Genomic DNA, 25,576 nt, shown 5'->3' with positions numbered 1-25,576 from the left:
CAAATGAAATTAACGTTAATTCTGACAGTGGATTAAACCAACTCTTGTGAGCCACAAAAGTTTGATGATGAGTGAATGAATTGAGTTTAAAACCCTGTCAGACACCTTCATCACAGGGTTTCAGCTTAAGGAAGATGAAAGCCAATGGTGAAGCTGGTCTAGCTACATATGTAATACTGAAACCAAAACCATAGACTTGTAAGCATTTAAACCAAGGAACATACTGTGAGCAAACCAGGATTTGAACCTATGATTGTAGATTTCTGCCAAGGTACATGGCCATGCATGGCAAACTGTACCACTCCACTGGGCCACCCACATTTCCCCTTAATATAACATCATGTTCAACTATTCATTACTGTAGACTGTTCCTTCAAATGCCTTGACCTTCAGATTGTTGTCGGATATCTGTACATAAACTTGTCACAAACCCTGATGTGCTCTTACATCTAACTGAAAACCATTTTTTTCTAGTAAATAGTCTCCAGTAATACTAAGTTTAACATTAACATACAAAGAACCGTATCAATGAAATCTTTATAATTTTTTTACCAATCACACAAATGGAAGCACCATAGTGTTTCAAATAAAATGGGCAAAGCTATTCAAGAAACGTTTGTAGCCTATGAACTTCTTAATCCAATTCTTAACACATTGGCTATGATCAAAGTTAAGAATTCTTAAGGATACAAAGGTTTTGTGAATAAGGCCCAGGTACACGTCTCCTTCCGAAGTTTGTCACCACAGCGTTACTGTTAATTTAGATCTGATTAACCTACAAAGACACTTACACTGCAATAGTTATAGTTCATAATCTTCATAATCATCATCCTACGTTAGAGCCATAAAAAGTGAAAGCTGTCATAACCGGCATCTGTCCAATCCGGCAAGTTGTCAACACTGGCATAATGTCTCAGTCCTTTCCCATGTCTTGTACATTTATCATCAGCTCTACAATCTGGCATGTTGTCTAAACTGGATTATTTCTTAAGTACCAGTGAGTGCCGTTTTAGACAGCTTCCACTATAACTGACTATCATGCATTCATCTGATCATTAAGATCAACATCCTGTTGTGCAGAAAAGGTGCATAAAATATTTTTGAAATAATGATGATATAGTAAAATCAATATCAGTGATAAATGAAATGTGTGGAAACAAATATATAGCTTCCTCTTTCCAGCAAATGGCTGGAGACACTTATCAAATAACCAGAAATGACCTAATTTCACCATTTAGTTATCTGTCAGGATTAATTCCTAACTAGTTATATACACGAGACTGAAGGTCATTCCATCAGTGTCAACTCATTCATTGACCATACAGGAAGGAGGAATTACACCTCGACATTTTATTTCCTGGATGCTCTCATCTTGAGTTATTTATTCCACATCAGAAGACGAAGCGGCAAATTGTCCTCCTAATGCCTAACTATAGCCAGCAAATGTCATCAGACACCTTCTGACACCAAATATCATCCTCTTGGACCATTCCACTTCTACTTGTCTGAAGATCTATCTCCCTGGGATCTTGGATCGGCTCCTCTGTCTTGTCAGATATTAATGTCTCCATTTAGGTGAAAGAATGGCTGCCCAATGTATTGCCAAAAAATCTACACATCAAAGAGCTGTCAAAGCTCATTTAAAAAATCTCTCCCCTATGTCTGTTTTAAGCAGCTCTTCATTGAATATCAATTATTCATCCTCCCCTGCAGTTGTCTCCCTCTCGGCAATACATCAGGCTTAAACATCTTCCAATACATCATCAATCACTCAAGCTACAAGCCGCATGGTCAACATTCTTTCCCCAATGGCAATTCTCTCCCTTTCATAGAGACAATGAGCAGATTCTGTGAGATATTTTTTGCCTGTCTTCAGGCCTGTGCTCATCCCAAACTTTTTACCTTGAGGAGACCTTACAATAAGGGCAAATTGTCTTTTGTCATCCTAGCAATTGCCCGCAACTTGTCGTAGCTTGCCATAGGCCCTTCCTCTGTATAATGCAATATATGGGAAGGTCAGAAGATGGCCACTTGTTCCTGAAGACCAAAGCCTTAGGCTGAATCAATACCATAATGAAATTATTCTTCTTGACATCTACCAGCCTTGCAAGGGTTTATTTTTGTCCTCAAGCCCTGGTCTCTGACCGGCCAGTGACTCTTATTGGGAAGGCATAAATTATCAATAGAGACTAGAGCTCCCGCTTGATAGCATTGTGACCTTCATTGATTTCTCATATTCTGATAGACAGGTTTATTTGGAGTGTACCAAAGTTGATTTCCATGTTCCAGAAACATCAACCTCCTAGTCACCTTCACTAAACATTCTGAAGGATGTACATGTTAAGGATATACACAATGTTACAGTTGATGAACTAGGTCCAATCAAATCTAAACTTGGACCAACATTATCTGAACTGGAACCTACAGTGTATGAAGGAAGATTCACATTACATTAAATAGGAACTGAACTGGTATCCACATTATCTGAATTAGAGCAAACAATAATCGGAACTAGAACCACAGTATTTGAAGAATTCCCAGTACCTGAACTAGGACAAAGAGTATCTGAACTGCAACTTAAAACAAATGAACTGGGACCAACAGCACAGGATACAGGTCTTACATTGATTCTAATTATTAAGTATTCATCAATATATTTATCATCATAAGTTCAAAGGCATTCAAAAAGCCTTACCAAGAAGTTGAGACAAACAGATTTAGTCTTCATAATCACTGAAATGTGATCCACAAGCCAACCTGTTTCTCTTTCTCGACATTCCACTGTGTGTCTTAGGTACAGAGTTATGGTGGCAACACTGTTTCAATCCACTGGCTTTCTGATATCGTTTGGATTCAACTTCTGTATCATTTTTCACATGAGAAATGTCAAATCAACCCTCTGCTACTTGGGAAGGGGTGAGGCCATATTTAGTTTCATGTTATGTTCAACTGAGTGAGTGAGGGAGTTTAGCTTTATGCGGCACAGCAATATTCCAGCTATATGGCCACAGTCTGTAAATACTAGAGTCTGGACCAGACAATCCAGTGATCCACAGCATCTATGCAACTGGGTCATGTTAAAAATGTATATACATGTGTATTAGGTTTTTTTTATAACGGTTATGTTGTCTGCTCGTCATAATGAAGATCAGAATTTGATTCCCTACACGGGTACAATGTGTGAAGCACTTTTCTGATGTCCCCTGCTGTGATATTGGTGGAATATTACTATAAGCAGCATAAAACTATACTGACTCACTCACTCCATGTCCACCCACTTTCCCAATCAGCTGTATACTAGCACCTATGAGAGAACATGTACACCGTTATGATGAAAAACATTCCCTACAGTAACAGCTAAATATATCAGTGTGCTGAAACCAACATTTGGAAATCCTAATTACGGTAAAAGATGCATAAAACTATACTGACTCACTCACTCCATGTCCACCCACTTTCCCAATCAGCTGTATACTAGCACCTACGAGAGAACATGTACACCGTTATGATGAAAAACATTCCCTACAGTAACAGCGAAATATATCAGTGTGCTGAAACCAACATTTGGAAATCCTAATTACGGTAAAAGATGCAGTATCTTAACGTCTATTCCCATCCTGTAAATGTCTAGAAATAAACACACTCATAAGAATATGAATACTCCCGAGCCCAATATCAACAAACATACTTCTTCAGTATTATTAAAAAAGACATGTTTCAGATCTTGGAAACAAGGAGAGAGGAACAGAAATGTTATATATGATGTTAAGACTTAAACATTTGAATCGTCCTCTCTCTTGGATCTCGACATTGAGATAGTGACCTACATAGACTGTGATTTTGATTCAAGTTTTACAATGCTTGGAGGAAGGAAACCAGAATTCGAACGGAAACACAGTTTTTTGTTTCAAGAGCATGAAGCACATTCTACAGACTTCAAAGGTGGTGAAGGAAATATGGTCATGATAGGGAACTCTGTAGACAAAGAATTGAATTGTTCAGCGATTCTCACATTCTAACATTTTTCATTGTCAATGAACCCACTGCAATGAACTGACCTAACCCTATTAATATTCTTTGTATAGCCAAACAACCATTTGGCCACCATGTGCAGCTATTCCTCTGATGGGAGGACAGGATTGATGATGGAAATTCAACGAATCAGACAATGAACGTTAAAATTGTATGTGGCATGTTGACAGGATTGATGATGGAAATTCAACGAATCAGACAATGAACGTTAAAATTGTATCCGGCATGTTGACAGGATTGATGATGGAAATTCAACGAATCAGACAATGAACGTTAAAATTGTATCCGGCATGCAGGAGCTATGGAGAATCCTGGAAATGAATCAGTCTACGTTATGAAAGCACATTGAATAATCTATCAAGGAGCCATTGAGTGAAGGTGCAAGTTGGTACCAAGATAGCCTTCACCAATGTTCCTGTTATGTCACACCTCGTCAACTTCAGAGGAAATGCAGGTGGTACAGTAGGTTGTTCTGATGATCAAGTTTATTTATATGTCTTTTTTAGCAATATTCTGGCAATACCACGGCAGGGGACAGCAGAAATAGGCTTCACACAGTGTACCCAAGTGGGGAATTGAACCTGGACCCTCAGCATGACAAGCGAACATATTAATCATCTGGCTACCCCTATGCTCAGTCAGAACACAATAGGAATCAAACCCATATACTTCTAGATTCACTGTACAATGAGTGAGTGAGTTGGGTTTTGCATCGCTTTTAGCAATAGCCCATCAATATTACAGTGGGGTCGACAATGCTAATAGACGTCCATGTGAGGAATTGAACCCAGGTCTTCAGCGTTTTAATTCAAAAATTTTTATTTTCTGTAAATGTGTTCTTTTCAGATAGTAACTGTTACATGATTACTTGAATCTAACCTGCAAGCAGTCCAGCAAATTATGGGCCCTTGACCACCCAGAAAAATCAAATGTAGAAATACAAACATAAATGTCCGCACCTTGGAACATTATTAATTAGCAACAGATTCATTTGATGTAAAAAGAAAAGCACAGAGCAAAACGGTATGTTTCACTTAAGATGTTGAGAAACATTTCCATGGAGTCTAAAAAAAAAAATTATTTAACCACTTTGATGACAACCATGGATAAGCAAGATGAAGAGAACAAAACACATGAACATTTAATACAAAGTACAACTGCCTATCAAGTTTGTCTGTCAAAAAGTGACAAAACAACACTGCCACAGAATCAGGCGCAATTCAGGCTAAAAACTAGTTCCACAACAATATCAGCGCGAGCAGACTAATCAGAAAGGATATTCTCTACATACTTGTGTGACACCCATGGTAAAAAAATTGAAGTGCGACATGTCCCCGGTGAATGAATGTCAAGGAAGCTGGGAAACATTCTACCAGTGAATTTCTGCAGATAAATATTGATTGTGATGTCAATCAAAGAGGCTTTCTCAAAAAATGTTACAAGAGTTTTATGAGGCTGTTTAGGAACATCATTTTACGTACAGTTTGTCGGGTAAAATTATGGAATAACTGTCATGGAAGCAAAGTCTCTGGCTTAGTTTTAAAGGCCAACATATTTGTCACATCAGGAGTTAGCGAGGGATGGAAGGAGGGCCATAGACTAATGTCTCTGAATATATAATGTTGATTTTAACAAATAAACCCACTTCAATTGAAAAGGAGCCCCAAGGAGACGGGAGATTCCTGAACCTGGGAAAATCTAGAAAAAATCTAGACTTGCTTCATCACTACAGGGAGGGCTAGGTTATTGGGAAAATGATTTGATTCAGGGACAAACAGATGGATGGACCCTTCTCATCAACTCAGAATGGGATAGATTCTTTTGGCATGAAGATCATTCTTATAGGGAAAGACGATCACAAGTGTAGAAGTGAGCACTGCTCACATACCCCAGCTTCTCACTTTGGGACATGGAAATGACTGATATTGATATATAATGTGACAAGGATCAGCAGCTACAAAACTTTCTCCTTGAATCCACTAATCTTTGTATACATATTAGATAATAGTTTTGCCAGGTCACCTTAAATTGCATGTTGATAACATCAAGGAAATAACACATCTAGAAGCAGAGAATAAACCACATATTGGTACATATGACATGAAGAAAGACCATGACAAGTGAAAAGTTAACATCACACTTCGAATAATCACATTTTGCAAATAATCAGCACATGGCACATCTGTGGGTCATGATTAACTTGTGTATTAAGTTTGGTGAATCTTGCATCTATGGTTTCAGTGATTAGCTGTGGCCAGGTAACCATCAAACATATTTTGCACTAAGTCATGTTTCCTTGGAAACAGCAAAAATCCCTAAATTCGGAAAAGCTTCAAAATAGCAAAAGGCACATCTATGGTAATGATTGACATGTGCATGAAGTTTAATGACCCTAGCATGTAAACTTTCAGCTCCAGACAAAACCATCAAAAACATTTGGCACCAAGTCAGGTTTCCATGGATACAGCCAAAAAAAAGAAGAAAACTCCCAAAATTCTGAAAACAAAAACAAAAACAAAAAACAAAAACAAAAACAAAAAAAACCCAAAGGCTTGCTGACTTGTTTGATACATGTCATGGTATTCAAATTACATATCTCACTGTCCTTGATGTCAATCACAGTGTATTGCTTGGTAGAGACTCGATTATTCACCAACAGGTGTATTATTGGTGAAAGCAACACAACAATTCCACCCTAAAGGCAGGTAAGGGCTTAGACACAGTCTCATAAGTACTTCATACACCCAGTTCCATATTCAACAGCTGTGAAAAAGACAAGCTTGTCGCTGTAGGGCATTATCCTGTCATGAGTACTGGGAACGACATTACAAGTAACTGTCTGACCATTAATTCTGGTGCCATGCACTTGTCTGTTGGTTGCCCTGAAGAATTGGGCTTTTCAAAGACTGACTCCCTTTTGGGTAATATCAACACAGACTATTTTCATTGTCTTCCAACCCAAGTCGGCTTCATTTAACTTGGTCATACATTCATATGGGAAGTGAATAATTTGGAAAGGTCAAGACAGACTTGTGATCAGACAATGTTGTCTAGCCATATGACCTCTTCAGAAAGTTAAAGTACTTCCTCTTCTCAAGTAGCTGGAGTATTATCCCTGTTTAAAACGTGTCCTGTTTCCCAAACATACAAATTGTTTGATTCATACTCAATGAGTGAGTGAGTGTGCTTTGCTCAGTTGCAGTGTTATTGTATTCTTTATAAACATAAAACTGATATTGACACAGAATATTTTTCACACTAATAAATCAAATAATTTTGGTTCCCAAAAAATTGAATTTCAAATTACACCCTTTACAAAATGAACTGACAAACAGTTAATAAGGTGGAGTCCTGTCTTTTTCTGAACACTGCTTATTCGATAAATTCTGTATCATACCTTCAAAGTTTAATAGCTTATGTAGCATATTCCAACACTAAACTCTCTCTTATAACATATAACAACTCAAAACATAACAAACCTAACACAGAAAGGAATAGGAACCGCCATCACCAATAATTATCAGTGATCTGTATGATTTTAACTAACATCTTCAGGAATACCGAAAAAAGAGTAGATAGCAGCTAAAAGACATGGTACTATATTTTGGTAACAGCTATATGAGGACATTGTAAGAGAAAATCGAAGAGAAAAACTCTCAGCAATGGACAAGCAGCAACCCTACTCTCATTTCTAGATTTGTCTGCCTGTATTGATACAGAAAAATCTCTCTTCTTTCACATAGTGATTGTGACCCTCCAGCAGGATCTGTCTTTGAGAATGGTCTCCTCCATTTCCAATCACATCCCAATGCTGCGGGAAATACCGTGTACCATTCTTCAGTAAACACGCTCTCTGGCTAGGAGGGAAGGCAAACAATCTCCACACTCCCCTGTTTTCCTTTCAAATGCTCAGTTTTCCTGGGAGGCCGGACAATCCATATTTCATACACATCTGAAAATCCACGGCCCCTGCAGATTCATAAACACTGCCCAGATTATTGACCTTTCCTCATATTAAATAGATATTTCTGGCAGTATATCACCACAGAATTTACAGCATGGCTTTTCTGACATGGGTCATTTCATTGTTCTGTGAAAACGCCATTGGCATATTGTGGACAATCATGGTTGTTGCAGAACACTTGCCGGAACAAGCACTGACACTTCATGGATCTCCTCCAGCTGAGTGAGAGGTCAATGTTCCATGACACAGCTCCTTTGCCCAGACTGACAGCTGCTGCAATTATTATCACCGCTCACCAACTTTCTGACATCTTGTTCCCTCCTGCTTTAGATACAGTACACCTCAATATCAGGACCATCATAGTTACTACAACATGACCACTAAAACATACTACAATGCTTATAGAATTTTTGTTCTGGTTGATCTGGTTACAGTGTAAACTTTGTTTCTCCTATCTAAAAGCATGGTGGGAAGAGAACTATTTCATTATTGACATCTGAGTTTGACTCCCAACAAGTGTCCAGAATATGAAGATCTAGCATTGTAAATGTTCCTACCTTAATACAGATACATTGTTGGTTAAAAGTAAGTTATATCTTCATTTAATCACTACAACTCAAAAAGAGTAAAGTCAGCAACAACTTTAAACTGTGTCCTGGTGAATAAAAAAACTTATTATCTGTAGCAGTGACTGAATTTTATTTTAAATTATTATAGGCAATATTCCACAAAAGGGGGCATGCAGTAGATACCAGAAATGGGCTAAACACATTGTACACATGTGGGGAATCAAACTCAAGTCGTCATCATGACAAGCTAACACTTTACCACTAGGCTACCCTGCTGCCCCTTTGTAACAGAAAAATCAAAGTACAAACAGCCTTTCAATAATGTCCCAGCCCTTAGACAGTCCCTGGAAGTGTATAATCCAGTCCTGGCATTTAGCAAGATCATAGGAATGTGAAGTCTACTCCAGGACAGCAATTCAAGACCTACTTCAGTCTGCTGCATGCAATGCCATACCTCCTGAAGGAAATGGCTGCAGAACCAGTTTATGCTCGTGAGCCTCTGAACAAATTAAGTAAAAGAATCATTGTCTGAAATGAAGTCTGGGATAGGATCTCCTCCACCTCCTCAGCCAGGGCTGCAGCCCCAGGTCAGCACCTATCCAGAAGCTATTGTTTATTCTTCTGCCTTTCCATGCCCTGTTAAACGGTTCCTGCCAACCTACCCGACAGTTACTGTCTCACTTACAGCTCATGTCAGTGGCAGTTGACTTTCAGAAGACCAATATCAACATATATGTTTCTGCCTCCATCGTTAACCTTATCTCTATGGCTGGTCCTAGTTCCCTTACTGATTGCTTTATCAGGTAAAGAAGCACTTGGACTGATATTAAACCGACAAATGCCAAATTGCTTCAACACCCTAAATCAGGGCTGTACGAGGAGCCAAAACAAAAATATCTGTGGAACTTAAAGCATCAGTATATCAGAGAAAATGTGTAGAGTTCTAACCAATTTATAGACATTAAATGGGTGGGAAATAACAGATGATGGGAACTATTCAGTTTATCGGAGAGAAAGTGTAGAGTTATAACCAATTCATTGAGAATACACGGGCTGGAAATACCAAATGAAGTGAACTACCCAGTTTATCAGAGAAAAATGTTTAAGTCTGCTGTAATTTACTAAATATTTCAGACTTTGAAAATGCTGTTTGATCATTTTCTTGATTTCGCTCTTTTCTTCTTGTCTGAAAGACAGCATTATTTTGTTAAAGACATTCCAGGAATTACATCACAGCCTATAAATCCTCTGAGCCAGGGAAAGTTAGGGTGGATAATGTACAATGACACACATTCAGCTATATATCACAATGAACCATCAGGGTTCTACCATGCTCAATAAAGTATGTGTACAAAAATAAGTGAGTGACAAAGTGAGTCTATTCTTACACCACATTCAGCAACATTCTGACAAAATATTGGCAGGTGATACCAGAAATGGGCTTCACACACTGTACCCATATGGTCCTGAGGTCCAGGGACCCCCTTATTACCAAACTAAAGTGTCCCAACAAGATACATGATGATCCTGAAAAGTCATCAAGTAGTGTCCAGGCTAGCTATTCTCGAAACCTTCGTAGCCCTACAAACGTCTTAAGCCCATTCTTAACACACTGGTTACGATCAAAGTTAAGAATTCTTAGCGCTATGTACGTTTCGAGAATAAGGGCCCTGTTCTGTATCTTAAGATATTATCATTATACCTTGAAATTTCATTTGCTTGATTTTTTTCATGAGTCTCATAAATCCCAGTACCACAACCCTGGCCCTATGCTCTTATGATGAAGAAAATCTTTTCTGAAGGATCATTAACTGGATTGTTGGGTCTAGATTCAATTATTTAATATACAGGCTACAATCACATTGCTGAAATATTGTTGAGCGTGGCATTAAAACAACATAATTTTTTATGGAAGCCATTCTTCAGGTTATCACAGATCTAAGCACTGTTTAAAAAATTGGGCCATTAAGTGATGTTAAATGTACCATTAACACTAACAACACAGTGGGATCAATGTTGGTTTTGTGAAAGATATCCTTGTCTATAACTTATTTATACAATCTATGGGACATCTTGTCCAACTATGAAAAACACAACTTTGCCATTTTGACTTCTGACTCAAAAACAACATCAAAAGTATACCAAATTCATCCAATGCATTTTTCAGCCAATACAACCAAAGTCAACTGCACTTTTAAATAACCTAGATCATAAATACCACCTTTAAATTCAGATTTGTTCCAGTCCTTTCTTCTGAAACAAACTTTCCAAGTACAGCATCACACCTAGATTTATTCTTCTAACACTCCTCAACAACCCATTTTAAGAATTAATTCCTCTTCACTTCAAAAACAAAGCATCATCAAATTAGCAGTAAATCCTGGTTTCTACAGCCCTGTGGAGATCATCCATCTTCCCTCACTCCACCAAACGACATCCCATCACATAACAGTTCTGCCTAGTAAAATCCTGACAGGTAGACAGAAAATATTCCAATGATTATTACATATTCCATCTGGAGTCGGAGGCTGTGGCACTACGTCAGTTTCAGCCAGAACTCCATCTTCACAGCCCATGGCTTGGTGTTATGACCATGAAATGAAGTAACCGTCGCTGTCGGATACAATAAATCACTAGAGGGAAGAGGATTTCATCAGGTGAAGACAATCTCCACTCTCAATAATGGCCACCAATATTACGTCTGCTCAATCCGTCTGCTCACCAGGTTACAGCATGTAATTGCTTGGTCAGTGATGGTATGCTTGCCTCAAGGGAATTATTAAACTTTTATATTGACCTTTTTCATACATTTTCTTTAAATGCTTTCATGGGGAGCTATATTTCTTTGCCGTTGGGCATTTATTGATGATGACAGCTTGAAAAAAAAAATAATAAAAACATAAATAATAAAAAAAACCAAGTGTTCCATTTTGAATTAATATTCAGATTTTGGCAATGAGGATACAAAATTGAAACAGTGCAATACTGGATATGGTACTAACACAATCCTCTCAATAGAAGGACTCTTTTTAGGGTGACTAAAAACAGCAGCAAAGCAATTTTAGCAGAATGAAATCCATCTCAAATTGTTATCGATTTAGCATTTAGAACTCAGAGTCCAGTAAAATGTTCATGACTAGAGTAGCTTCTAAAATCAAATCAATTTACAGACAGAAAGAACAAACCTTCAGAATTCCTAGTTCTGCTACATCCTCAGCATCAACTACAGCATGTAATGTCATGCAATCCTATCACTCTTGCCATCAACACAATTTTGACATAAACCTCCAATGGGTCATCCCTAATTAGGACATAAACAAACTAAATCAGGAAATGATTTAACTGGAAATGAAAACTATTGCATAATATATGCATGGTTCAAAGAAAACGAAAAACATCTTCAGAATCATCCAGTGAGTGAGTAAGTGAGTTTAGTTTTATGCCACACTCAGCAATATTCCAGCTATATGGCAGCAGTCTGTAAATAATCGAGTCTGGACCAGACAATCCAGTGATCAACAACATGAGCATCGATCTGCCCAATTGGGAACCGATGACATGTGTCAAACAAGTCAGCGAGCCTCCAGTGATTTGAAGCCCACCTCAGAATAACAAAGTCTCTCAAATGAACATATTTGATATAAGGTAAGTTAAAGAAGAGCAAAAGGAATCCTCATTTTATGAAACTGAGAGAAACACAATTGTACTAGGGCCTGATCTATGAAGCCATCCAGTGTCAATGTGTGGGGGGTCTTAGTGCTAAGATAAAGATTTTGAACAATGTCACAAACAATCACATCTAATTATATTAGGCTCTTGGAGCAATATAAAGTCAACAAATTGAAAGCAACACTTCTCATGCACATGTTTTCTGTCATCATGTCAGACCTTGGTAGCCAGAAGAAGAGACTAGATTCATCTCTACCGTTCAGCTATGCTTAATGGACAAATTACCTTCCTGTCCTTTAGTTATGTTACCAAGAAACCGGATCAAACACTGAAACATCAAGAAAGGCACAACTACCATTTTTTTCATATGTAAATTGGCAAATGATATTTTCATCCATCTGACATTTTTCAAACTGCATGGCTGTGAAACTTGTCCTTCCTGCCTGATGCGTCATTAATCATGCATGTGTTTGATAATGGTTCTTGCTAATGAACATGTCTATTGTCAGACTTTTGTTTTCTTGAGTCAGTCTTGCTCATCGTAAATACCGCTCTCATTGTTGGAAGAACAGCGTACTGATTGCACTCAAAAGCATATAGGTACTTCATGGCATAGCTGATAACTTTGGCTGTTGATGGATAGACAGACAGCACAAGTGCTGAACTCAAACCGATACATCAACACGTCGTCAAAGTGATAATTGCATCACACAGTATAATTTTTCTTGTCTAAAAGCAGACAGCAGTTCCTCTTCTACACTGGTACTGACTTGAGTTGACCTTTGGCAAAAACCATTAATTATCATTCTCAATTCAATACCAGTGACGGCTGACTGATCATGTGCTGTTTGCTGCCAAACCCAGCAGTCTTCCTGTTATACAAGAATAGTATGTAAGGAATCAGGTCAGCAATCCCGGGATTCAAACCGATGACAACTGCTGTACAGAAGTGGATGAGTTTTATGCTGCTTTTAGAAATATTCCAGCAATGTCACAGGCTTTGCACACTGTACCCATGTGGGGAATCGAATCTGAATGTTTAATTCGAGGCTATACCACCGGCTCCTCTAAGAAAGTACTCTACATATTCATCAATCAGGAACACCTGATCCTGTCAGCTCACAAGATCCCTTGATCCAGTTGTTCGTTTCTTACAAGCTCTAGTTACTGAAGGTCAATTCAAACCTTGATCAACTTATAGCCATTAGACACATCCGATATTATTCCTTCAAAGCAAGAACACACAGGTTACCAAATTTGTAAATGGTGTCCATGAAATAGTACAAGAAAGTACAAATATATGATCTTGAACAATTTAAAGGAAACAGAGCATTTATTCCTGTTTGTTAAGTTCTCACACATTTTTTCATGGACTAAAAAAAAAGAATAATGAAAAACTTCATTTTGAATAGACACTAGTTGAAACAGAATAGCAATGCTTTCAATAGAAACTTTCAAAGATATGCTTTTTAAGATAGGTTTTCTAAACACACCTGAAGATTCATGTCAAAATTTGTTCTGACACAAAATCATGAAAGTCTCTTGTAGCAATTTTCTCGAGCTCATCAACTGATTTTTGGCCATATTCATTCACGTTTTCCATTCCCTAAAACATGAGACATTACAAATGTTATGTGACAGAGAGCAGTGACTATACATCAAGTTATCAATGGGGTGTATTGTAAAACTGCCAAAAATAACTCCATAAAAAAGTTTCATGGGCTGTTTTCTCTTCAACTTGCCACCTTATGCCACCTTTTGGAAGCCTCTCAGAATTCCTGGAGAAGCTTTCACCCTTATGCCACTTAACTGTAAGGGATCTATATGCGAACCTCACTTTTTGCCAAATGGTTGAGGAAAATTTCCAGAGACGTTGCTACCATAGCAGCAAGTAACACTTGATGAACATCTGCCTCCAAAGCTTCTGCTCCTATGACGACAAACATTTGAAAAACGTGTGAATTCCTGAGAATGCATTTTGAAGGGTCTGGGTTTGGCTCTTACATCACATTGTTTTCAAATCACCTTGAAACATTTAACAGTTGTACAAAAATTGCCTCAGGATTTGTGCCCACTGCTGTCATTTAAAAATGTCCATTTTTTCAGTTTAGTAACCTGTGTGTGTGCCTTTTTTTGGTACATTTCATGTATTAAGATTGATTTGTCTGCATTTTTTATTTGGTGATAAAAAAGAGGAACTATGTCCCATAGTTCCTGACTTACCTTTTCTGTGTAGCCATACCAACCATCCTACAATTCTGAAAATAATGCCTGTTAGAAAAAACAATACATGAAATGCCACGTTGAAAATGGAATCCAAGTTGAAATGACAAGAATCTATCATTTATTCTATGAAAAATTTATATTCACTGGAAGTTACATGATGCAAGGGATAAGCACATTTTTTGCAAAACTTAATTATAATTTCAACATTCTTAAACAAGGAACACCAAATTTCTATGTCTACATCTTTTCTTATTCTGCAAAGATTACAAATATACATCACATCAACTTGAATTCTGTCTCAGCCACAAACACAATCATTATTCACATGCTCACATATACACAGTTGACCAATGAAAACAAACAAGCATGCGTTTCCATGGTCACCTTCATCCACAATATCCTGTATCTGCATCCTGTACATCTGGTCAAAACAGAAATATCATCACATGCAATAAATATGCTCTAAAATGAAAACGTACAATGATGGATAATTCATGGGTATAATTTTGTTTTCAGCTCAAGCGTATTAACAACAGTAATAGACAGGGCACACAATATTTTAACATGTGAAAAGTTGTGATGTTGCAGTTACTTAAAATAATCTATGCCTGACGAATGTTGTGATGTTGCAATTACTAAAAATAATCTATGCTTGAGGAAATGGTCCACATGACAGAAACATTAAGAACAATGTTTCATTTTGAAAGGTAAGATTTTGAACCCTCATGTTCTAAAGTGTTATAAACTTTAAGAGTAAGTGACAGAGATTTACTCTTGAAGGGAATCAAACCCAGATTTTTGGCATGAACACATAAACCACAAGGCTACCCCTCCACGATTACCTTTAGGAAAGAAGTTCACAAATTATGTGTGTTGATAACTCAATGAATGTGTTTCACATTGTTTATTACTAAGAGAATAAAGTGAAATAGAGGCCAGACAGTGTCTCATATCAAGTACATGTATTTGATGTTGTTTCTATATGTTCCAATTAATTCAAATGAAGTCAATACTGAAAAACTACAAAACAACAGTAACTGAAGAATTACAATCATCCACCGATTTGGATGATGCATCAATCGTGATTTTACAACAGAGTGAGTGAATATGATTTTATGTCCCTTTTGACACTATTTAGCAACGTCACCAGATATGGGCTTCACACATTGTACCCATATGGGAAGTTGAACTCCCGTCTTCAGCGTGACGAGAGACCGCATTAACCCTAAGTTAACCCTCAGCCACGACAAATAGGTGTATCGAATTTATCAGTATGCACTGATAATGAGATGCATCACAAATTTTGATTTCTCCAACCATTAGGATTTCTTAACATGTAATGACGAACAAATGTACCTACCTGGATTTCCTCATAAATACTGACAAACAATGGTACATACCTGTGTATGTTGTGACCATACAGCTGCTGAAGGGGAGGTAAGTCCGATGAGGAGGGACAGAGTGATGGGTTGTATACTATCCTAATACAAATTCCATTGCAGCCCAGTCTTTACATGACGCCAGCATCAGCCTTTATAATCCATTGTGGGACCTGCAATCACAGAGACAATGGGGTCAAGGTCAGACATACTTATGGTGGCAGTTGCGATCACTGAGCTGAAAACCATCATCACTATGGGTGCGATCTCCATGAACTGCTGGGTAACAATTTTACTAAGTACCTTTTCCACACGACTACAAATAAACAGACAAAACAGCTAAAGTATTGACACAGTCCTGTTTTCATGGGTGAAACTATTCAGTGGGTTTCAAATCTCAAGATGGCTGACATGCCTCAAATAATAGTATGTTGCATGAACCAAACATTACCCCTGAAAGAGATTCCTATCTTGAGAAAATATAACCAAAAATTAAAACTATTGTGCATGGATCTGCTTTACTTTTAAAAAACAGCATCACTATTTGCAAAGGACTCATAAATACAGCATCATGTAACATGAAGTGTAAAATGGACTCCCTTCAATGGTGATGTTTTATGAGTAAAGACTTTCTTGTTGCTCTTGTCTATTTGTGAACAGAAAATGGTATAGAAAATAAATTGGCAGTAATTCAGATGAAATCAAAATGATAAGGGCGTATCAAGACAAGAAGTAAACTTAACAACTATGTATCAGGGTATATGATGACACACACTGAACCAAGTTAAAAACATCTACTGTGTGAAACCCAGAATCAACTGGAATGAGTGAATGAGATTAGTTTTAAGCTGCTTTTAATATTCAAGTGATATCACAGTAGGGCGCCAGAAATAGGCTTCATTCTTTGGCATTAGGAGTGAACCTCAAGGCTCTTCCACTGTCCCTCAAAGGTACTCCTACACCCACCCTACTGCTCCATCTTCCAATCTCAAGTTATGCTATTTTACATATATGACATACAAATGATGACAATGTTCCAATTGGGTGTACTACGAGGCATTTCAGTGTGGGGCTCTCTCAGCTTTCTCCGACAAACATATCCCCTGAAAAAAAGACAGAAGTGATCATGTTCCTCTGCCTAAACCTCCACAACACAATCTACAGGTCAGACAGGCTGAACATGTAGACATTTGAAATGCATTTGTTTCCAGGGTAATGGTGTCTTTGTCATATCCACACAAAACAATCATTTGGTTATCAAAGCTTCAGAAATGTCTTGACTCCAGAAAGTGCTGTGTGTTTTCACCAAGCACTTCTGCAATTAAATCTGGCCATAACAAGGTTAAATATGCATTTCATTAGCAGCCACACTGTTCCTACTGACACACGCATGACATTATATATGAAGTCCCTGATCACTGATGACTGAAACGGACAAATCAAAAAGATTACACATCAAATTTTCCTGAAACTCAAGTCAAAAGGTGGAAGGATGAAAACACTGAACAGAGATATTATAACATGCAACAAATGAAGTCTTGGTGTGAAGATTTGTCCAGTGTTCCTGCTCCAACATTTTCAGAAAGTCTGCAAACAGTTCAGTCTGGTTCAAGGATTAGATTGAAAGAAAAGGAAAAGCTTCAGATTTCAAATATTTCAAACTAACAAAATCCACACAAGATGTCTGTTTTCTCCATTTAAGAATGAGTTAGTAAGACAAGAACAACAGTACCAAATTGGGAATCAATCCCTATTCTTTGTAAAACAAGCAAATACTTCTCCCACAATTAGGCTACACCACCGTCCCTGGCTTAAAAGTGTGATTCAGTGAGAAATAATTAAAGCTATACCAGACTCATTTTTATTTTCTCAAATACCAGGCAAATGACCAGGCAGTCCAGTGAGTGAAAGCATGAGCCACTGTGCAATGTGATCTCCTTGACCTTAACAACAACAAAACAATCTATACCAAAATAATGCATAGTGAATGTAATACAGAGTTTGCCATCCAAAAAGTATTCTGTGTTAATTGTGCATATTGCTACATCTGAACATATCAACTCTGTCAGGTCACTTGGTGAGATTTACTTCTGGTTTGACAGGAAAATTCAAACAATCTATATCAAAATGATGTATCATGAATGTATTACAGAACTTTTCATCCTTAAAGTGTCTTGCCTGTATTGTGCATATTGCTACATCATGCCTGCAAAATTTTTGTCAGGTCAGTTGGTGAAACTTTGAAGAAAATTCAAACATCCTGTGTAAAATGATCATATTTGCCAATATCTGAAGAGAGAATAAGTTTGAGTATTCAATAATTTGTCTTCTACATTTAAGCATCCCTGAAACATGAAGAGCAGTCTTATCAAATGTCAACATAAATTAATCATAGCCAGATACTGAGATTCTTACAAGGTAGGTTCATTATCATTTAACAAGGTTTTCACTGGAACCATTGATCTAATATTGATTGCTCAGGTCACAAGTTCAACAACATGACCTAATTCATCTTAGTGTATTTCAACCAGTGCAAAACATCACTACAAACCCTCAGGAACAAGCAGGGCAAAAAACAACGGAAACATCAACGCTAAATCAAACCATCTTCCGCTCATGCCGACCATTTGTCTGTAAACAAACAAAATGGAAAATCAGAAACAGACCCACACGGATTACCTGGGAGGAACACATTATGGAGATGGACAGAGAAAAGTAAATGCATTCAGCCAGCCGAGGAACAACAATGAGCCATCTCTGCTTCAGTGGCAAACAGATGGAAGCCATGAAATGCAAACATAAGCATGAACAGTGCAATCAGCGTGCCATACAGGTGGGAGGTTTGCAGGGTAGGAGGTGGTCAATACTGGGTTAAACTCAACCTGATGGACAGCTTCTTGTTGCAGAACCATCAGGTTGTTGCAGAACCATCGGTGAAGATCATCTGGTTTATAGTTCACATTATACATGAAGTGTTGGACAAAGAATGAATGATGCTATCACTGTTATGTTCAATGGACACTGATGGACCGGGTCTTGTAGCAGAACCAGAGATGAAGATATAAGGTTTACATTATTCTCAAATAGTGTTTGACAAGGTACGGATAGAAGTAGTAATTGCTGAAGCTTCTGGACAGTGGCTTGTTGAGGAACCAGGCCTGAAGATCAGTTGGTTTGTGGTTCACACCAAACACAAATAGTGTTTGACAAAGTATGGATTGATCTTGTCAGTAGTGTGTTAACATTAAGATCATGGACAGGGTCTTGTTGACGAACCATGGATGAAGATCATCTGATTTGTCGTTCACAATTTGATTTATGTTTGAAAAGGAGTCATTGTTGGATTACCTGGAGCTGATGGTGCAGATATAGAAGCAGAAGCATCGCCTAAGACCAAGAATCCAAGGGCCCGTTTCACAAAACTCTCATAAGCCCGAAATCCTGCAAGTTTTCTCATAGCCATTGTACCTCCTATACTGCAATACAGGAGCTACAGATGCTGTGAGAAAAGTTAAAAGACCTTAGGCTTACAAGAGCTTTGTGAAACGGGGCACTAGACTTTGTCCGAAATGTTTTGATTGGTACTGCTTTATACATGATGTTACCCAAAGTAAAGAGGGAGGCAGTTATTACATTTTATACTAGAGCTCTTGGGTGTTCTGCTAGTATCATGTTCCAGAACTTTTGACTTGTTGGCTTTGATTTGTCAGATTGCTAATAGTGCTATATTATTCATAAACTCAGCTTGAAAAGGTATGGCAGTATTACTGGGTTAAATTGAAGCAAGAATCACATTAAATGATCACTGAGTAGTTGATCTTGTGTTGTCAGATAGGGATGAAATTTATAAATGGACTTTGAAAAGGAATAAAGCAAAGTCACCATTAATATGCAGCCCTTGTCAGTTTGTTGGGATTATTTAGGGCTGCACAACAGTGTGTTCTCTATTAGATGACATTCACTGGGTCCCTGTCATAACCCTGATAAACACCAGTGATGAATCAGAGGTCTGATAAAAGTCTGATAAACAAGTCCATGATCCTAGATATTCTCAAGTCATTAATTATACGTTATCAATTCAAAATAAGAAATCTTCATGAATGAATTTATTTGAAATTCACATACACCATATGTTTCAAGTAACGTTTCAGATATTCATATTTTGCAGCTGAGGGGTATGGCATCTCTATGAGCAGACTGTCACGTCTGCAGTAGCACAAATGAGTGAGTGAGTGAGTGTGTTGGCAGTCAGTGAATGCATGTGACCATTTGGAGGCTGTCAGTCATTTAAGAGAACAAAACAGTGATATTTTTAGCTTAATTTTTGTATTTTTAGAAATGGAAATAATTTACTCAAACAGTTCAAGAAACTATCTGACGACTGATTCATCCACCCATTCTAATCATTGTACACTGTTTGTTGAAGCCACGAATATTTTCTGTTCAAATTTACCTACAATTCAAACCAAAAGAAATAACATATTTTCATACATCTCAGACATGCGACACTTCAAGGTCACCTTTTGCTTTCCAAGGTTCACAAGCATGGGCGATTTAAGTTCACAATTGTCTGTTCTTACTGGGATTTCTACAAGGCACCTATTCCAAATATCACACAGTTAAAACATAACTCGACTTCTCAACAGTTTCCAATATCAAATATTACAATGAGTGAATGAGTTAAGGTTTATACTCCTTTTAACAATATCATGGCAATATGAAAACAGGGACACCTAAAATGAGCTTCACACGTTGTCCCATCCAACCTGGATCTTCCGGGGAAACTTCCTCCATGAATCAAACCCACTGCCCTACTACTGAAAAGAAGTTGAGAAACGTGTTATTGTTTCTTACCGCCTTTGGTATGACACATTAACTGCAGTAATATGAAACAATCACTGGTCCTTTACTTCCTTGGTGGGGTATACAGACTATAATCATCAAACTCACCAAAATCATGTCAAATCGTGTTTGACACTCAAATGTATTTGGAGCATTTCTTGAAACTAAATAATAAATTATTTACCTTGAATATTTAAGATAATACAAATTGACATTTCCTATCTTCAGAATATCCTTTTCCTCCTGTTGTGCGAAAGGATTAGTCCAGAAACAATCAAATACATGTGTGCTCTATAAACAAATGTCTTTAGAAACTGCATTCACATAATCCTGCCCCTAGTTCCTGAGATTTAATTTCCTCCCATAATCTCCCTCGAGCTTATCATACTGACATGTTATGTATCACATTCTAAACCTAATTTCTTTTCTTAACACTTCATCAAATTGAATCTAAATCCCTTGAGAGATTCAAATTCTTATAAATGAGCAGTTTAAACATTTTAGTTAAACAAATGTCAGTGCACTTCCTGATCTTACAAACATTTTCCATTTAAAATGAAGACATATTGGTGTACTCTGAACTAGCATGTGGCGATACTAGCACAGATACAACTATCTCCAAGCAGATTGCTTGCTAAGAAGCATGTGTAAACTACATCTAATATATCAGTATCTATATGTCTTTTAACCATGGATGTGATAACATTTTCCTATCAACATGTCTTTGATATAAACCTCAGAAGAAATACAGAGAATGACATCAAAGAGTTAAGATCTAATAAAATGTATTTCATTTCAAGAGATAGTCCTATCTCTCACAAACTTTACATAAGCTAGCCATGTGTCTTACATAAATACCTGCATAAAAGAATCGGCAATATCTGCATGCAATAGTTAATGTTTTCTTACAGAAAAGAGAAATGTCATGTGATTCTGTCCTCATATTTCTTGCTGAGTTGCAAAATTTCTCTTCACAATACAAACAGAAATGCAGGGCTTGAAGGAAATCTGTCAACATCTTGGTACTGGAGCCAAGGAAAATTCTTTTTCTTATTAAAGAAATTCTTATCAGTCACCAGTAATTCAATAACGTATATATTTCCTTAAAAACTGAATGGCAATTCATTTAAAGTACACAGTTTTTAGAAAATGGACGACAATTTCATATTTTTTATCAATGTTTAAAGAGGTTTAAAATCAAAAGTGTCTATTTGTAAAGTTAATATTGTCACTGTTCATAAATGGTGCATAAATTCTAATCAGTGCTGTTTCACAACATGTACCGAACACATCTGTGCATCAGCTGCAGCAGAACTAGTTTAAGTGGACAGTACACACTGTAGTAAACTAGCTTGAATCCCCAAATCCTTTCCTACATGTGTTGTAAGAGGCGACTAACAGGATAAGGTGGTCAGGCTTGCTGACTTGGTTTACACATGCCAACATATCCCAATTGATTGGTTGATGCTCACAACGTTGATCATCAGATTTTCTGGTCCAATTACTTATAGACTGTTGCCATATAGCTCAAATACTGCTGAGTTAGGAAAATAATGTGACAGACTAAGGCTAGACCAGATACAAACTGTACTAAAATCATCCTAAACCTCAGTTGGGTTTGCTTTTTGATATATTCTCTTGGGTCTGGAGAAACCAACAACATCCTTTTATCACTGAATCAACATGGCAGGAGCACATCCCTATCTCTTGTTCACTACACTATCGACACACCACTGCAGAACAGACCAATGACTGTCAAGGCTTCAGTTGATGATGGGTCTGGATATGATGGTGAGATTGAGATTAATGGCAGGGAATGGACATTCAGACTATCTCAGTGTAAGGGACATGGATGCCGTCCCTTCCCATCTACATGTGTTCCAGCTCAAGATGATTCTAATTACAAGCTGTAAGGAGAATAGCATGCAAATGTTTTGTTTGTACAAGGAATACTGGCAAAGGTCATGGTTAAGCAAATTATTACGCCCTTCCCAGAGTTCAAAAGGGGCATATGGAATAATGACACAAACAGAAGGCTAAGTAATGTACACAGACTTTGGCAAGAACCACAGTTGTTCATGACAGCTTTTTTTTTTTTTAAAACCTTTGGTGCCGTTCGAGTGATAAATCTGACGAAACCTGCCTGATATTAAAGTTTACAACTAGAATCAGCAGCTCGATAAGCAGTGAATTCGAAGATTCAGCTTGGACAAGGCAATGAAGCAAGTATGATAGCAATAGAATATCATATGTTCGCTTTTCAGTTCAGCATAATCCAAATCTATCCACACTAAACTTTCCAGAAAAATCCCATGGCTAACAGATGTGTGTTGTCCAAAAAAATAGCTATCATTGTTTCCATAGCCAAAATAGTCATGATGAATTCCTCATAAAACAACCTTGACAAGACAACTTGGTCCTTTGTCAGCAGAAACTTAAGCTGATACGCAACATGCAGCAACACCATGTTCAGCATGTGACATCTACATGAATATGAACCAGTCACATCAATATATAAGTCTATAATGAACACAATTTATGGACAGCTCACATCATATATTCCACAAAGACATATCCATGCTTGTTTTCATGGAGTGACATTTCTGTCCTGCAATCATATCCCTCCAACCATGACAACGTTGGGAGCCAACAGTGCAGCATCATAAATGCTATGTACACTATCTTTGGAATCCAGCAACTTTGCACATCCGCCCCAGTTTTGCACCACCCAATCCAGCGCTGATCAGAGGTGGTGAAATACGAGGGTAAATGGTAAAGTTGCACAGCACTGGAGCAGCTATTATGCTGAACCTCTCACTGCAGGCATCGTTCCCGTCTGCTCTCGATGGAATGTTCAAAAGTCTACCTAAATCCAGCTACGAGGAGTCATAATGGCCTTAGTCAAACTCAACATCTTGACATCAGCTTTTCTGGACACCTGAGCTGCATCAGGCCACACTGTACAGAATCTCAAATCAGTCTCGCAGTATTCTCAACTCAAATCCGTTTCCCCGTATACCCTACTCAAATTGGTCACCCTTTTAACTGGTCACCTAATTAACCCTACTCAAATCAGTGTCAGTGTGTACCAAACTCCTACTAAAGTCACAATCAATACCCTAGTTACACTGAGATACCCGTGAAGGTGCCATGGTAAAATAGACCTTCAGCAACCCATGTTTGCCATAAAAGACGACTATGCTTGTCGTAAGAGGCGACTAACGGGTGGACAGGCTCGCTGACTTGGTTGACACATATCTTCGATTCCCAATTGCACAGATCGATGCTCATGTTGTTGGTCACTGGATTGTCTGGTCCAGACTTAATTATTTACAGACTGCCACCACATAGCTGGAATATTGTTGAGTGCAGCGTAAAACTAAACTCACTCACTCACTTACACGGAGATGCAGTTAGGGATGTTCAGGACAAATCTCCTTTTACACATATCTTGGTACCGATAGATAATCCCTAAAAGACAGAAAGTGAAAGAATGAGTGAGTGAGTTTAGTGAAAGAATGAGAAGTTTTATTCTAGCAATATCATGGCAGGGGACACCAGTGAGTGAGTGAGTTTAGTTTTACGCCGCACTCAGCAATATTCTAGCTATATGGCGGCGGTCTGTAAATAATCGAGTCTGGACCAGACAATCCAGTGATCAACAACATTAGCATCGATCTGCGCAATTGGGAACCGATGACATGTGCCAACCAAGTCAGCGAGCCTGACCACCCGATCCCGTTAGTCGCCTCTTACGACAAGCATAGTCGCCTTTTATGGCAAGCATGGGTTGCTGAAGGCCTATTCTACCCCGGGACCTTCATGGGGCCAGGGGACAGCAGAAATGGGCTTCACATGTTGTACCCATGTGGGGATTTGAACCCAGGACTTTGTCATGCAAGTGATGGTTTGAAAAACAGTAACAAAACTGAAAGAGTGTCAAAAATGCCATGAACAGCATCTTAACAAATCATATTCAGTGACAAAATTACTGATTATACTCTGACAAGATTGAAAAATAAAAGAGATGATAAAACAGGTATTGGCTACAGCTGCACAGCCTCAATCTCAACTGCATCAAGGTGTTGGTCCCAATATGTGGACCAAAGCACTATCTCACCTCAGTGTCACAACATTCAACAGCCCATAAGCCATCTCAGAGAGCAATAAATTAGCCAGCATCATCAGAGAGCAAATACATCTTTTACTAATCAGTGATGCTTTGAGTAACAAAATTAATTCTTTGTCAGAATTACACTTAAACTTGATTCCAAATTGAAGAGCATCATTTGAAGGAATCATTAATACTGGCCAGCTAACACTAGTTGATTAAATGTATGAGGCAGTGCCAGCATGTCTGTAACCATTTGCCTTAATTTATAGCCCCAATCAAGTCAAGTGGAAGGATGGTTCATCCTCAGGTCTCTTCTCCTCGCCAGGTCAGATGTGACCTGTGAACCTGGAACATGCATGCATGGCTTTCATTATGCATGGACTGGGCTCCTTCTCATACTCTTTGATGTAAATACCGTGCTAGCAAAGGACACGTTCATTACTATCTACCCACATCACAGCAGACTGCAAATGCAGATTCCTGAACAAAGTAGAAGGTTGTTTGGACGCAAACACTGCAGTCCAACATATCATCCAATTAGCTGAAATATCAAAGACATACATAAGTATTTGAGTACCCTGTTTCTCTGGAAATGTCCTTGTCAATCTTAAATTCTGAAGGATAATATAAAAGGGAAGTCTGCTAAGTTATACTTGCAGCAGAGTGGAGATGATTTTTTGGGCTGGTGGTGACTCAGTAAGAGCGAGTAAGTGAGCGAGTGGGCAAGTTGGGTCTTATGCAGCTTTTAGCAGTATTCCAGCAATAACATGGCGGGGACATT

At 38.0% G+C, this 25,576-nt stretch overlaps 1 protein-coding gene across 10 annotated transcripts in view; it reads right to left on the bottom strand.

Annotated features, from left to right (window-relative positions):
- LOC137291729 (receptor-type tyrosine-protein phosphatase delta-like) overlaps window positions 1–25,576 on the bottom strand; it is a 415,228-nt gene that overhangs the window by 256,466 nt on the left and 133,186 nt on the right. For all 10 annotated transcript variants that reach the window (XM_067823219.1, XM_067823205.1, XM_067823218.1 and 7 more), the window contains one exon: window positions 15,861–16,012. The gene's annotated coding sequence lies outside the window, so the exon portion shown is untranslated. The remainder of the gene's footprint in view (window positions 1–15,860; window positions 16,013–25,576) is intronic.

This window comes from Haliotis asinina, chromosome 7 (genome assembly GCF_037392515.1).
Source record: "Haliotis asinina isolate JCU_RB_2024 chromosome 7, JCU_Hal_asi_v2, whole genome shotgun sequence".
Taxonomy (NCBI): Eukaryota; Metazoa; Mollusca; class Gastropoda; order Lepetellida; family Haliotidae; genus Haliotis; species Haliotis asinina.
Note: the sequence above shows the minus strand (reverse complement) of the source record. Positions and strands in the feature narration are given on the sequence as shown.